Source organism: Dermacentor albipictus, chromosome 1, assembly GCF_038994185.2.
Source record: "Dermacentor albipictus isolate Rhodes 1998 colony chromosome 1, USDA_Dalb.pri_finalv2, whole genome shotgun sequence".
Classification (NCBI taxonomy): Eukaryota; Metazoa; Arthropoda; class Arachnida; order Ixodida; family Ixodidae; genus Dermacentor; species Dermacentor albipictus.
The window spans coordinates 53,351,856-53,367,074 of record NC_091821.1 but is presented as its reverse complement, the minus strand read 5'-3'; the positions used below and the strand labels follow the sequence as shown (position 1 = coordinate 53,367,074).

At 46.6% G+C, this 15,219-nt stretch overlaps 1 protein-coding gene across 6 annotated transcripts in view; it reads right to left on the bottom strand.

The window, feature by feature from the left end:
* tyn (trynity) overlaps positions 1-15,219 on the bottom strand; it is a 134,255-nt gene that overhangs the window by 107,117 nt on the left and 11,919 nt on the right. Inside the window, exon 1 of one of the 6 annotated variants that reach the window (XM_070532715.1) lies at positions 1,124-1,511. The exons of the other annotated variants lie outside the window; for them this stretch is intronic. The gene's annotated coding sequence lies outside the window, so the exon portion shown is untranslated. Of the gene's footprint in view, positions 1-1,123; positions 1,512-15,219 lie in introns of those variants that run through there. 6 annotated transcript variants of the gene reach the window in all.

The following is a 15,219-nucleotide window of genomic DNA, read 5'->3' as shown; positions in this document are numbered from 1 at the left end:
TCCGGAATCAGTGCACTCTACGCATTAAATAACGATCGGCTATTATAATATCAATGTTAGACAACAAGACACAATACAAAATTTTACGTCTCTGTTGCTTTAAGGCCACAATATATACTAAACAGGGCCTCGCTTTTCGAAACACTGGAACACGAAATAGACAGTCGCTGAGCAATGTCCCGAAGTCATACATTGCATAGCGACGTATGTTTACAGCTTGCCTGTGGTTACGATGCGCACGTAAATACTCGGTAGATAATTTTAATATGGTGTCAATGGCTGTATATCTTTGTGTATATCATACAGCAAGTCGTACGTTTCTGTACATTTAGCTTTTTCCAGTTTCAAAGTTATCAAACACTTGAAGAGAAATCTTGTCCTTTCCATGCCTTTAGAAAACACGTGAAAATTCACCTGAAGAAGGTAATAAGTGTTTACGACGGTGAGAAGGAGACAATGTGTTAGAAACAGTACGAATCATTTTTTTTTCACAATGTGGTATGATGAGACACGAGCCAATGGACACCTTTCATTTAGTTGCAGTTTGTGGCCGTTTCTGTCTCCGCTTTCGGAAAAAAAGAAAGTATACAGCGAAGCTTCTGGTTTCGACAGCGCTCGAGCAAATAACTTAATACTCTGACAGTGTTGTGAACGCCTCTGGCCAAGAGACATGCAGTGGCGAACAAGATCTCGTAAGACGCTACCTTGATTTCTATGTCGAGCAAAGCCTGTCCTTCGACTAATAGACAGGTGATGGGTCACTAATAGGTTCGGCGCCCGCATCAGCCGCGTTCGCTGTAGAATAGCAGCAGTTGAAGGTGATTTTCTCGAGAGGCAAAGATGAAGAAAAAAAAAAGGAAGGAAAGGGCAGTCTCTTCACTACGAGTCCTGAATGTGCACTTCATCGCATGGTTTCCGCGCACAGAAACTGCGTCTTGTGGACAAATATTTCCATAAGATGCAGTTTCCGCTGGAACACTTCGTACGCGTTTCCGGCCCAGCGCCGTACTTCGTTGACAGAGACATTTGACACAGCATTCCCTGGCTATTATTGCCACAAAAGCTGCAAACTACCGCCGAGTCAGGTGGATGGCTGCAGTTGGAAGTTCACAGAATCACTCACCTTGTTCTTCAGAGGCGAGTCGATTCGGACGAGCACCGTCTGCAGCTGTGTGGAAGGATCCGCACTAGCCGCAAGCCGTGTCGCACAGTCCGGAAGATCGCGCGGAGACCGAAGTCCAGCACTCGGAGTGTACGGAGCTTGGCCGCTGGGTGTCCGCACAGCAAAGCCGAGAGCACACCTCGCACGGCGCTGGTGGTGGTGGCGGCGCGAGGCCGACCAGCTGATGATGGGTGCACTTGGAACGACCGCCGTGCGCGCTGTATGCCGCTGGTACTGTCTGCTACGGCGGACCGCTCCTCCTCGGGAGAGCAAATGGAGCTCTTCTCCGGACGCCGCTTCTCTTTAAATCGCACGGGTCAGCTGCGCCGCTTCCCCCTTGGCAGGGCCGCGCACTCCTCCCCGTCTTTTTCTTCCTCCTCACTCGCGCCCTCCTGTCGGTTGCGCTTCGCCGCCGTGCTCCAAGGGGCGATCTCCCATTCAGAAGCGCGTGGCTAACCTCGCGGAGGCCCAAGTCGCAGTGGTGACGAGGAGAGAGCTTTTGCCGTGCATACACGTAGTGCATTGCAGGCTCGCGTTCGGCCCGGCCCCGTTGGTCTTGTCCATCTGTCACGCGCCCGTAACTGTTGTTGCAGTACCAACTTGCCTACGTTCTGTACTCACTCTGAGTACTGTGCAAGTGCTCTGAACATTCTGAAAGGTCCTTCTCTAGTATACAGAACGCTGAGCCATTCTTTTTGGAAGACCGCGGAACAATGTATTTGTGCAAGTATTAGCTTCGTTGAACGTTGGGATACCGTATGTACATATATTCATGATAATGAGCCCAGTACATAAGCACTATGGTGCCCTTGAGGCGCCGTATGCTTACGCCCATCTACAGCAGCACATGCGTACATCCAATTCATCAGTGCAGCGATTTATTACTGGTATGATGGATGAACACGCTCTTGACACGTTCTTAGAATTAGAAGATGCTGTAGCTGCATCACGGTGATACGACGACGCCGCCCGAACCCATCGAAAAAAAATCAAGAATCTGATTGATGCACGGTCTCCGTGGTGAATTTTCCTTAGTGATCCTGCGTCAGTCTACACGCGTCAGTGGTTGTCGTTTCTATATGTGGTGCAGGGAGAATATAAAGACGCATTCAAAAGACTTTTACTTGCTCGGATTCAATGGCTTTACCGTCAAAATCTCGTACATCAAGAGCTTTCAAAGCGTCGTTCATTTACACTCTTTCCACATTCTTTCCGTGGTCATTCAGCGGCGGTGCACGTCACAGGACGTCATCAAGGCTCAGCATTTGCTGCACTGTCTCGCTGCTCATAGTTTTCTGACCACAGTTGTCTCGCTTTGGTCATTTATACGCGTGCACGGAGTGCACTGCACATCGCGTCGCCCTTTGACGCCCACAATCGCAGCGAGTGCTCGTAGAGTACCCACATGGCATCCACCCCCCCGCTCTTGGGACCGGGAAGCGCGTGGCGGAGGGACGGACTCGTCCTTACGCAAATCGTCTCGGCTTCCTCGTAAGACACAGTGGCCCAGCTTGGCCGCCGCAGTGTGCCACCGCGTGCCTGCTATACGGTGATGACTTTATACTGGACTGCACATGGCCTGGTGCGTAAGGTGCGCGCGGCGTTCCTTCTGGCCGCCATTCCTTTTGTCTCTCTCCCCTCTTTTGCCTCCCATTGTCTTTCGGCCGCTGTGTGTACGGCGGGGACGTGCTTGGAGCGCGAGGCACGCTCGCGCGCGCCATGCCTGCCCTGCATTCTCTCTCTCGCTCGACCATCTCGCTCTGCTCCGCCAGTGACAACCTGCCCGCGGCGCTGTGTTGTTTGTCTCTTCCTTTTCTCTCACTAATGGAAACAAAAGTTGCCCCGTCATAGAAGCCTTTGATGAAACCAGGACGTCAAGCTGAACGTTTGGACGTCGCTTTATTCTTGTGCACACACTAAGTGAAATGGCACCATGGGGGCTATGTGCTCTGACCCCGAAACTATCCCCACCTCCTTGTTGCGTCGCGGCAGTGCATAGGTAGAAAAAAGAATGCAGCGAGCTTTTTTTTTTTTTCATTTAAGATTACGTGACAAAGCATCGCGGAAGTGATGCGTCGCGTTGTGTCGCGTTTATATTTTCAAGACGGTAGGTCGCGTCTTCTCGCGAAATGCATGTTGCAAGTGTGCTTTTGGTGCTTCTGTATACGACTTGCAGGCGCAAGTTGTAATCAGCTAGCATAAGTCGGAGGTAATTGGAGATAGGTGGGAGAGGCCTTTGTACTGCCCAGTGGACCTAAAAAATAGGCTGGTGCTGGTGCTGGTGCTGCTGCTGCTGCTGCTGCTGCTGCTGCTGCTGCTGATGATGATGATGATGATGGTGGTGGTGGTGGTGGTGGTGGTGGTGGTGGTGGTGGTTGTGGTGATGTGTATGACAATTTGAAAAGCACCCGCTGTGAACCGTAAGCGACTGGTCAAACAATTTAGATAAAATTGCACTGTACCTGACTCTGTGATAGAGAGGGGGAGGGGCAGTCATCGAATTCACAAAGCTGTTCATCACCAAAGAATGGTGAACCGTATGGCCCACTGGCGTCATGCTGATCGTGCACTATTGATGCTTGACTGTGCTGATAGGTCAGTATACAGCCAGCTGTTCTATGAGCTTCGTAAATGCATCCGCAGTGACCTAACTGATTTAAAACAGCTGTTCGCAACGGCAGCGAAAGTTGTTACAATTCTATTTCAGCTGTACCTTCATAAACAGGCACATTTGCGAATTTCCGGTGCAGTATCTTCCGATAGCCCTGCTGTTTTGTTGCCTCGGTTATGTTTTGTATTGTATGGTTTAATGGTTACATTGACCGAAGTAAGTGCTGCACGTAACTTCCAATTAACTTCTAATTTGTAATTGCTGAACGATTAAAAATGAAAAACTATAATAATACCGTAATAGTTACTTTATTTTTTATCATAAAGCTGAGGAGATGTGAGAGAAATAGCTGAACAAATAGCTTGACTTGCTCCCGCCTCCCCGAAATACAACACCTCGGCGAGTGAATAGCATAATCAAGTGTACATAATCAAATATGGTATAACACAGCAACACCCTGAGCAAAAATAATACAACTGCAGCACACACACAAAAAACATCTGCATAATCGACTGCAATGCTAAGCATTTCCTGAATGCAGGGTCCACCTGAATACAGGACTCAGCATAAGAGGGCAACAAGAGGTGCCGCCCAATCGAGAGAGTGAACAAAGATGACAGCGAGCGCGACCAGTCGCTCACAAATATCTCACGCGAACGAGAAGCCATTGTGAGTAGGGGCCGCCGATTCAAAAACGTTTCACACGTAAGGCGTATTTCGTGACCGGCGCGTTGGTTAACGCCTCGTCGCCTCTCTTCACTGTACGGCGCCCGTTTGCGGGCCACTTGCGAGGCCTTAGAAAGGCTTCACGCATCTGGCTGCCGCTTTGTTTTTGTCCTGTTGGCAATGCCTAAAGGAAAACCTTCGCAGATTTACAAAAGCTGTCTTAGGTGTATACCAAGAACGTTGTCATCAGCTGAGATAGATACCGTAAATGCTCGCCAGCATTTCCAGACGCAGTCTTCAGGCGATACTGGAGTTTTTCTATGGAGACTGTTAGGAGCTTCGAGAAGGCTCTTCACCGGCTACCGCGACGACCACCCGCTCTACGAAGGCTCATCGTAACTTTGGTCATTGATCACTGAATCTAAGATTGTACCACGCACTCTTTATGGTTAATTAGAGGTACCCCGACCACGTACATATCTGTACCGATGGATCGGCAACTCTCCAGTGTTCCTCTGGAGCCGTGGTTTTCCCAGCGAAAGCCACCACCATCAGTTTCAAGCCATGCCCCCCAAGGACACCGATGGCTGCGGAACTTGCAGCTCTTCGCGCTGCACTTCGTCTAGTCAGCCAAGAACAACCTCGAAGATGGTCAATATTCAGTGACTCGAAGGCAGCACTTGCAGTCTTTGCTATCAGCCCTGCGGCGTGGACCAGACGAACAACTGGTATTCGAGATTAGAGAACTAATCCACACCTTGACTGAGAAACGACACGAGGTGACGTTTCAGTGGCTTCCAAGTCACTGCGTCGTGTTAGGGAACGAAGACGCCGATAACGCTGCTCGGTCGGCTCTTCAAGGCGACGAAAAGGAGCCGATACCATTATCAAGGACAGATTCCGCTAGAAAACTTCAAATGCTTAGCCGTTATATCACGTTCTCCTTGTGGAACGCAGGAATTTCTCACAACAACCGGCTGCACAACCTAGACTCTTCTCTACGCCTTTGCATTCCAGCTGGACTCTGCCGCCGCGAAGCTACTCTGCTTTGTCGAATATGGCTAGGGGTGGCGTTCACCAAGTCTTTTGCTTTCCGAAGCGGATGGCCAGACGACGCCTCGCGTGATGACTGTGGTAACCAGGAGATTCTTCAGCACCTTCTCTGTGACTGTCCTCGCTATAATTTACGGAGACGATCGCTCGCAATCGCGATAGCGCGCTTTGACCGAAGACTTCTCACAGGGGAACTTATTTTAAAATGCCGTCATCACAAGCCATCGCAGTGGAGGGCGACCAGGGCACTGTTGCAGTTTTTAAGGGCAACAGAATTGGACAAGCGGCTTTAGCCTGAACAGATGTTTAGAGTGTTGCAAGTGTTACTGTCCTGTGCGGTGACAGTTTGCGGTGACAGTGACCGACTGTGATTGCGTGTCTATGCTCCTTTCTTTCTATATCTCTACTTTATAACTATACTTCCCCCTCCCCTCTTTCCCCAGCGTAGGGTAGCAAACCGGATCTTACCCTCTGGGTAAGATCCGGTTTGCTACCCTACGCTCTTGTTAACCTCCCCTGCCTTTCCCCTTTCCTCTGTCTCTCTATCTCTCTACACCAGTATGGAGTACTTGAGAATGGCAAATCCGGGCAGGAGAGGACGGTACCGGACTGAACGGGACACGGCGAGGCGAGTTCTCGCTGGAACAGATGATGATGTTTAGAAATGAATGCAGCGGTGGCGTAGAGGTAGAACACCCACCTCGCGTGCAAGAGGTCCGTGGTTCGAATCCCGGTGCCGGCAATTTTCCACCGGATTAAAAAAAAAAATTCGCGTGTTGATAAAATTGCATAAACAGGCCTGGAGTGTGGCCTGATCCCGGTGACCAGAACCGGTAACGCACTCCCTCGTCAGAGCAGGATTGGCCACCCTGGTGCAGTACTTGGCCACAACCTCCTATATGAACAACACAATCAAACCCCGGCCCTCAGTCCCCAGCAGCTGCGAAGCAACTGACCACGGCGGCGGTCAAACCTGCGACGCTGCAGAGGGTGCTAAGAATCACTGGCTCCGGACAGGCCGCCATTGGAATATGAACCTGGCAACGTTTAACGCTAGAACGTTATCTAGTGAGGCGAGTCTAGCAGTGCTATTGGAGGAATTAGAGGGCAGTAAATGGGATATAATAGGGCTCAGTGAAGTTAGGAGGCCAAAAGAAGCATATACAGTGCTAAAAAGCGGGCACGTCCTGTGCTACCGGGGCTTAGCAGAGAGAAGGGAACTAGGTGTCGGATTCCTGATTAATAAGAGTATAGCTGGTAACATACAGGAATTCTATAGCATTAACGAGAGAGTGGCAGGTCTTGTTGTGAAACTTAATAAGAGGTACAAAATAAAGATTGTACAGGTCTACGCCCCTACATCCAGTCATGATGACCAGGAAGTCGAAAGCTTCTATGAAGACGTAGAATCGGCGATGGGTAGAGTGAAAACTAAATACACTATACTAATGGGTGACTTTAATGCCAAGGTAGGCAAAAAGCAGGCTGGAGACAAGGCAGTGGGGGAATATGGCATAGGCACTAGGAATATCAGGGGGGAGTTATTAGTAGAGTTTGCGGAACAGAATAATATGAGGATAATGAATACCTTCTTCCGCAAGCGGGATAGCCGAAAGTGGACGTGGAGGGGCCCGAACGGCGAGACTAGAAATGAAATAGACTTCATACTCTGCGCTAACCCTGGCATCATACAAGATGTGGACCTGCTCGGCAAGGTGCGCTGCAGTGACCACAGGATGGTAAGAACTCGAATTAGCCTAGACCTGAGAAGGGAACGGAAGAAACTGGTACATAAGAAGCCGATCAATGAGTTAGCGGTAAGAGGGAAAATAGAGGAATTCCAGATCAAGCTTCAGAACAGGTATTCGGCTTTAACTCAGGAAGAGGACCTTAGTGTTGAAGCAATGAACGACAATCTTGTGGACATCATTAAGGAGTGTGCAATGGAAGTCGGTGGTAACTCCGTTAGGCAGGATACCAGTAAACTATCGCAGGAGACGAAAGATCTCATCAAGAAACGCCAATGTATGAAAGCCTCTAAACCTACAGCTAGAATAGAACTGGCAGAACTTTCGAAGTTAATCAACAAGCGTAAGACAGCTGACATAAGGAAGTATAATATGGATAGAATTGAACATGCTCTCAGGAACGGAGGAAGCCTAAAAACAGTGAAGAAGAAACTAGGAATTGGCAAGAATCAGATGTATGCGTTAAGAGACAAAGCCGGCAATATCATTATTAATATGGATGAGATAGTACAAGTGGCTGAGGAGTTCTATAGAGATTTATACAGTACCAGTGCCACCCACGACAATAATGAAAGAGAAAATAGTCTAGAGGAATTCGAAATCCCACAGGTAACGCCGGAAGAAGTAAAGAAAGCCTTGGGAGATATGCAAAGGGGGAAGGCAGGGGGGGAGGATCAGGTAACAGCAGATTTACTGAAGGATGGTGGGCAGATTGTTCTAGAGAAACTGGCCACCCTGTATACGCAATGCCTCATAACGTCGAGCGTACCGGAATCTTGGAAAAACGCTAACATAATCCTAATTCATAAGAAAGGGGACGCCAAAGACTTGAAAAATTATAGACCGATCAGCTTACTGACCGTTGCCTACAAACTATTTACTAAGGTAATCGCAAATAGAATCAGGAACACCTTAGACTACTGTCAAGCAAAGGACCAGGCAGGATTCCGTAAAGGCTACTCAACAATAGATCATATTCACACTATCAATCAGGTGATAGAGAAATGTGCGGAATATAACCAACCCTTATATATAGCTTTCATTGATTACGAGAAAGCATTTGATTCTGTCGAAACCTCAGCAGTCATGGAGGCATTACGGAATCAGGGTGTAGACGAGCCATATGTAAAAATACTGAAAAATATCTATAGCGGCTCCACAGCCACCGTAGTCCTCCATAAAGAAAGCAACAAAATCCCAATAAAGAAAGGCGTCAGGCAGGGAGATACGATCTCTCCAATGCTATTCACAGCGTGTTTACAGGAGGTATTCAGAGACCTGGATTGGGAAGAAATGGGGATAAAAGTTAATGGAGAATACCTTAGTAACTTGCGATTCGCTGACTATATTGCCTTGCTTAGTAACTCAGGGGACCAACTGCAATGCATGCTCACTGGCCTGGAGAGGCAAAGCAGAAGAGTGGGTCTAAAAATTAATCTGCAGAAAACTAAAGTAATGTTTAACAGTCTCGGAAGAGAACAGCAGTTTACAATAGGCAGCGAGGCACTGGAAGTCGTAAGGGAATACATCTACTTAGGGCAGGTAGTGACTGCGGATCCGGATCATGAGACAGAAATAATCAGAAGAATAAGAATGGGCTGGGGTGCGTTTGGCAGGCATTCTCAGATCATGAACAGCAGGTTGCCATTATCCCTCAAGAGAAAAGTGTATAATAGCTGTGTCTTACCAGTACTCACCTACGGGGCAGAAACCTGGAGGCTTACGAAAAGGGTTCTACTCAAATTGAGGACGACGCAACGAGCTATGGAAAGAAGAATGATAGGTGTAACGTTAAGGGATAAGAAAAGAGCAGATTGGGTGAGGGAACAAACGCGAGTTAATGACATCTTAGTTGAAATCAAGAAAAAGAAATGGGCATGGGCAGGACATGTAATGAGGAGGGAAGATAACCGATGGTCATTAAGGGTTACGGACTGGATTCCAAGGGAAGGGAAGCGTAGCAGGGGACGGCAGAAAGTTAGGTGGACGGACGAGATTAAGAAATTTGCAGGGACGGCATGGCCACAATTAGTACATGACCGGGGTTGTTGGAGAAATATGGGAGAGGCCTTTGCCCTGCAGTGGGCGTAACCAGGCTGATGATGATGATGATGATGATGAGAAATGAATGAGGGCACTGAAGGCAAAATCGCCCCGGTTATAAATCAATCTCCGCATGCCCATTTTACGGCACTGCATCCTATTGATCTTTTCGGGGAGTCCTACGTGACAGTAGAAACGACAGTTCACATTGTTTTAGACACTAAGTCAGATAGTATGTGAGCAGTCATATATATATATATATATATATATATATATATATATATATATATATATATATATATATATATATATATATATATATATATATAAATATATATATATATATATATATATATATATATATATATATATATGTATATATATATATATATATATTTCTTCTCGTTTATTACATACGAGGCCATTGTGTGAGGCCATATATATATATATATATATATATATATATATATATATATATATATATATATATGTATATATATATATATATTTCTTCTCGTTTATTACATACGAGGGTCTCGAATCCGGCAACATTGATGCCTTCTGGTAGCATATGTGGGCTTATTGACCAGTTGCCTTCACCCGAAAAGTTCACGTTGTCGTGACGCCTGCGGCAAAAAAGACGTTCCACGTCCGCCGCCAAGGTCTGTGAGTGGGGGCGCTGGCTAACACTCCCAAGGTTCTACTAGTACACATAAATACCCAAGAAAGTGGATGGGGAAACGCCGCCGCGGTAGCTCAATTGGTAGAGCATCGCACGCGACATGCGAAGGTTGTGGGTTCGGTTCCCACCTGCGGCAAGTTGTTTTTTCATCCACTTTAATTTCCATTAATTTATCATTACTTTATTTCATTTATTAAGTACATGCAATTTCCCCTATGTTGTACTTGGTGTCAGTGTTTGTTGGCTTCTCATTATATGACTAATAATTATCGGGTCCCTCGGTTAACCCCCTTTCTTCTCGTTTATTACATACGAGGGTCTCGAATCCGGCAACATTGATGCCTTCAGGTAGCATATGTGGGCTTATTGACCAGTTGCCTTCACCCGAAAAGTTCACGTTCTCGTGACGCCTGCGGCAAAAAAGACGTTCCACGTCCGCCGCCAAGGTCTGTGAGTGGGGGCGCTGGCTAACACTCCCAGGGTTCTACTAGTACACATAAATACCCAAGAAAGTGGATGGGGAAACGCCGCTGCGGTAGCTCAATTGGTAGAGCATCGCACGCGACATGCGAAGGTTGTGGGTTCGGTTCCCACCTGCGGCAAGTTGTTTTTTCATCCACTTTAATTTCCATTAATTTATCATTACTTTATTTCATTTATTAAGTACATGCAATTTCCCCTATGTTGTACTTGGTGTCAGTGTTTGTTGGCTTCTCATTATATGACTAATAATTATCGGGTCCCTCGGTTAACCCCCTTTCTTCTCGTTTATTACATACGAGGGTCTCGAATCCGGCAACATTGATGACTTCAGGTAGCATATGTGGGCTTATTGGCCAGTTGCCTTCACCCGAAAAGTTCACGTTCTCGTGACGCCTGCGGCAAAAAAGACGTTCCACGTCCGCCGCCAAGGTCTGTGAGTGGGGGCGCTGGCTAACACTCCCAGGGTTCTACTAGTACACATAAATACCCAAGAAAGTGGATGGGGAAACGCCGCCGCGGTAGCTCAATTGGTAGAGCATCGCACGCGACATGCGAAGGTTGTGGGTTCGGTTCCCACCTGCGGCAAGTTGTTTTTTCATCCACTTTAATTTCCATTAATTTATCATTACTTTATTTCATTTATTAAGTACATGCAATTTCCCCTATGTTGTACTTGGTGTCAGTGTTTGTTGGCTTCTCATTATATGACTAATAATTATCGGGTCCCTCGGTTAACCCCCTTTCCTCTCGTTTATTACATACGAGGGTCTCGAATCCGGCAACATTGATGCCTTCAGGTAGCATATGTGGGCTTATTGACCAGTTGCCTTCACCCGAAAAGTTCACGTTCTGTGAGTATTCTCTTAACATATCTCGCGTTTCTTATCCATACGCATCTACAGGTGCGTGAGTTGTAACACCCAGCAGAAAATAACCCACGCAAAATAAAGCAGTTTGCTCAAGCACTTCGGCGAGGATTTCGTGCCTATCGCCTCGCACATGAAGGCAGCGACAAACCTAGCATACAGCCGTCGAATCTGTTTCTCCGCAAGTCCTTTTTCAACGAGAGTGGCCTCGTTTACCTTTATCGATCGATAAAAAGAAAATGGGCACAGTACACAACACGGTCGTGCAACATGGTTCATCGGAAGCGTCGCGCAGAACGAACCCCACATCACGTTTCGGGGGGTCACTCGTGTGTAAATATTCACGCCGCAGGAAAAACTAGAACTGTGATCTCATGCCAAGCACGTCTCGCAGCTCCAGGCGCATGACTCAAAAAGAACCAACAAAAGCAACGAGAGTGACAACAAGAAAGAAAGAAAGAAAGAAAGAAAGTAAGAAAGAAAGAAAGAAAGAAAGAAAGAAAGAAAGAAAGAAAGAAAGAAAGAAAGAAAGAAAGAAAGAAAGAAAGAAATCGATGTTCGATTAGGCTGTAACAAAAGGACCAGGATGGAAGCACCTACACATTAAAACCTTGATCTTCTTTTGGCTGATCGTGAACAGACGTAGAGGAAGATTTCTCGCCGGAGCGAAGCAAAATAGTCTGCATTCGCAACGTGTTCTTTCGCACATGCAAGAGTGGATCCCGAAAACGGGCACCGACCAATCGTTACAGCGAACAAGCTAACAGTGAGACCTCTGGCCAATTAGTATATATAGCATTTACGAACCCCAAAGATATGCAAGTTGGTGTTATCCCTCGTGTCAAGTTTCAAAGAAGAAAAGAAACAGGAAAGTGCTTTCTCGGTAATTTGAATCGTCAATACGCTTGAGCAGCTGTCATTACGTTCTGCCGTAAGTCATATTGATTATTTCCCGTTACATCCTACTAAATATAACTAGCACTGTCCCGCGCAGGCTAATTAGTGACTCCGAATGAAGAAAGAGTTATTGTCCTCCTATTCTGGACATGGTCCGACCAGTCGACCATGCCCATAATTCCCACAACGCCGACGGAAATGTCGGCTGCTTCACGAGACGCTCCTGCGACACCCGCTGGGGCACCGCGGTGTGGACCGTCGACAGCCGCGGCTGATTCGTTTCCCATCTCTTGTTGCGCCCTGTCGCGGTACAACGGCATACGAAGGGGTTACTCCAGCAGGTCATTTCCCGACTACTTTGCGACTTCGTCGCCCCTGCACACTCGTCACTCTGCGTTAATTCTACGAGCCCATGTGGTGCTCGACACGCTCTCTGTATCCGCATTCATCCTGAGCGACCAGGCTGGCCTAGTGCCGTAACAAGCGACATAGAGATAAATAAGATACGAGAGGTGGGGACGTTAAGCGAAACATCTAAATTGCTACCCTGCACTGGGAAAGCGGTCAGTGCAGGCTGAAAGATAAAAAAAAAGAAAGCACGTGCAGAGAGCCGGAGATGGAATAAAAAATAAAACACTGTAACGAGTGATTGCCGGAGAGAGATGAAGGCGTGAAGAATAGGCAATGCTCATGTGGTTACGGTGAAGGCCCTGAAATATTTTTCATGGGCTTTAGGCTACGGCAGACAGCGCCAGTAAAGGGATCGTCAGCTGCTCAAACTCGTACCGGGAGAACTACAAACATTGATATGCCTGATATGTTGCTGTTCCTAGAATCAGCGCCTACGGCGTTTTGCTCCTGAGCGCAAGGCCGTGAGTTCGATTCCCAGCCGTCGCGGTCGCATCCCAGCCGGGGCGCTCACGCTGAAGATTCCGCGGTAATAAAACAATATATCCCGGGGAATCTCACAAACGCTATCCATCACAGGCCACCGGATGCAATGCCTCTCCTGCAATTCCTTTCCTTTTTTTTTTTTATTGATATGATATAAGGAGATGTTGGCGCGCAATTTAAGGCGCCGGCTACTCCTTATCTCTTGGGTGGTTCCGTCATACATCATTCAGGGTTCACGGTTATATATCAAATAATCATTTCACACAAGCACCAGGACTTATAAAGCAACGTTTCCACAGGAAGACTATGGCAAATGTCTCCACACCTATGTAGTCGAAAGTCTCAAAAGTAGAAACGATACTGTCGCCTAATAACACATTTTCTAGTCAGCGGATCAGCGGGTATATACAGTATACATGGCAAATGTCTCCACACTTATGTAGTCGAAAGTATCAAAAGTACAAACGATACTGTTGCCTAATAGCACATTGTCTAGTCAGCGGGTGGTATATACATCGTGTAAACATTCATTCACAGTCACAACATAGCAGTCAACATAACATAATTCCCAAACAGATGGATATATAGAGTCACATTGAAATGAACAGAGCAATGAAAGCACTAATAGCGTCCAGCGATGCCGCTGTCTTCAAAGAAAGCCTTTAGTGCTTTTAAAGCGCTCTTCTGCAAGGCCGTTGTTGGCCAAGGGCCCAAAAGTTTCCTTAAACTGAAAGGTCTGCGGTCTAATTTACTTAGCGCTGATTTAAGTCGGCATCTAGGTGTGTCGTGATGTGGGCAATCTAGAAGGAGGTGATATATATCTTCATCTACAAATCCGCAATCACATTCGGGGGTTTCCGCTCGGCCAATTCTGTGTAAGAAATGCTTTGTGTAGGCAGTGCCTAGCCTTAATCGATGAATAAGCGTTTCCATAGTTCTATCTAATGACAATGAAAATTTGAATTCAATAAATGGATCAATATGATATAAGTCAGAGCTCTTAGAATTCTGGTCAAACCAAGTGTTTCTAGACATGTTGAAAGACGTTGTCCTTATAATGCAGCGTAATTCATTCTTTGATATTGGGAGCGGAGCCGTATCATCTTTCAGGTGCGCTTGTCGTGCTGCTTCATCAGCTGCTGTGTTGCCAGGAATGTTGCAATGCCCTGGTATCCACTGGAATGCTATTGCATGTTTTGCTTCGCTTGCCTTTGTGAGGTATTTAAGTGTTTCATATATTACACTGTCGCTGAATGTTTTCCCCTTTGTGCTGCAGAGTGATGTTAGTGCCGCCTGTGAATCGCTGAAAATTACCCATTTTTGCGCTTCTGCTATTGACAATATAAATTTTACCGCACATAGGATTGCGAAAAGTTCAGCCGTTGTGGACGAAGTCGCACGAGATAACTTAAATGATTCTTGTTTGTTGAGGTGCGGTATAATGAATGATGAAGTTGAAGAGGTTGCTGTACTGGAGCCGTCTGTATAGACGTGTGTGTATCCTGAATACCGCATATATATTTGGTATAGTGCTAGTTGTTGAGCAGCTTGAATGAACATGTCTCTTTTGCTGAATATCCCTTCTACTGATAATTCAATTTTTGGAACTGCAAGCAGCCATGGAGGATATTCGATGTCTGAGTTCCAAAATTCATTTTCTGGCAATATGTGAAGATTTTCTTGAATTTCTATATGAACATAACTTCTATCTCGATTCATTATGTCTAAAGCCAATGGGTGGTTTTTATGCTGGGTTTGAAGGCGGAAATAATGCCGGCATGTTTCTGTAGTTCGCATAACTGGAAATGGTGATTGGCGAGCCTCAGCTATTACAAGAGAACTCGAAGTCGCTCGTGGAACTCCTAGACACAGGCGTAGTCCTCTAGCTAAAAGTCTTTGAAGTCTCTCTTCTGACGTGTGGGAAAGTCCGTGTAAGATGGGCGCGGAATATGCAATTTTTTGTCGTATTAATGCATTGTAAACAGTCAGCATGGACGATACTGATCCGCCCCATGATGTGCCTGCAAGTCTGCGAAGTACAGTCACTATGGCATTGACCTCGTTTTCGAGTTTTTTTAAGTGGGGTGCCCAGGATAGCTGCCTATCAAGTATTA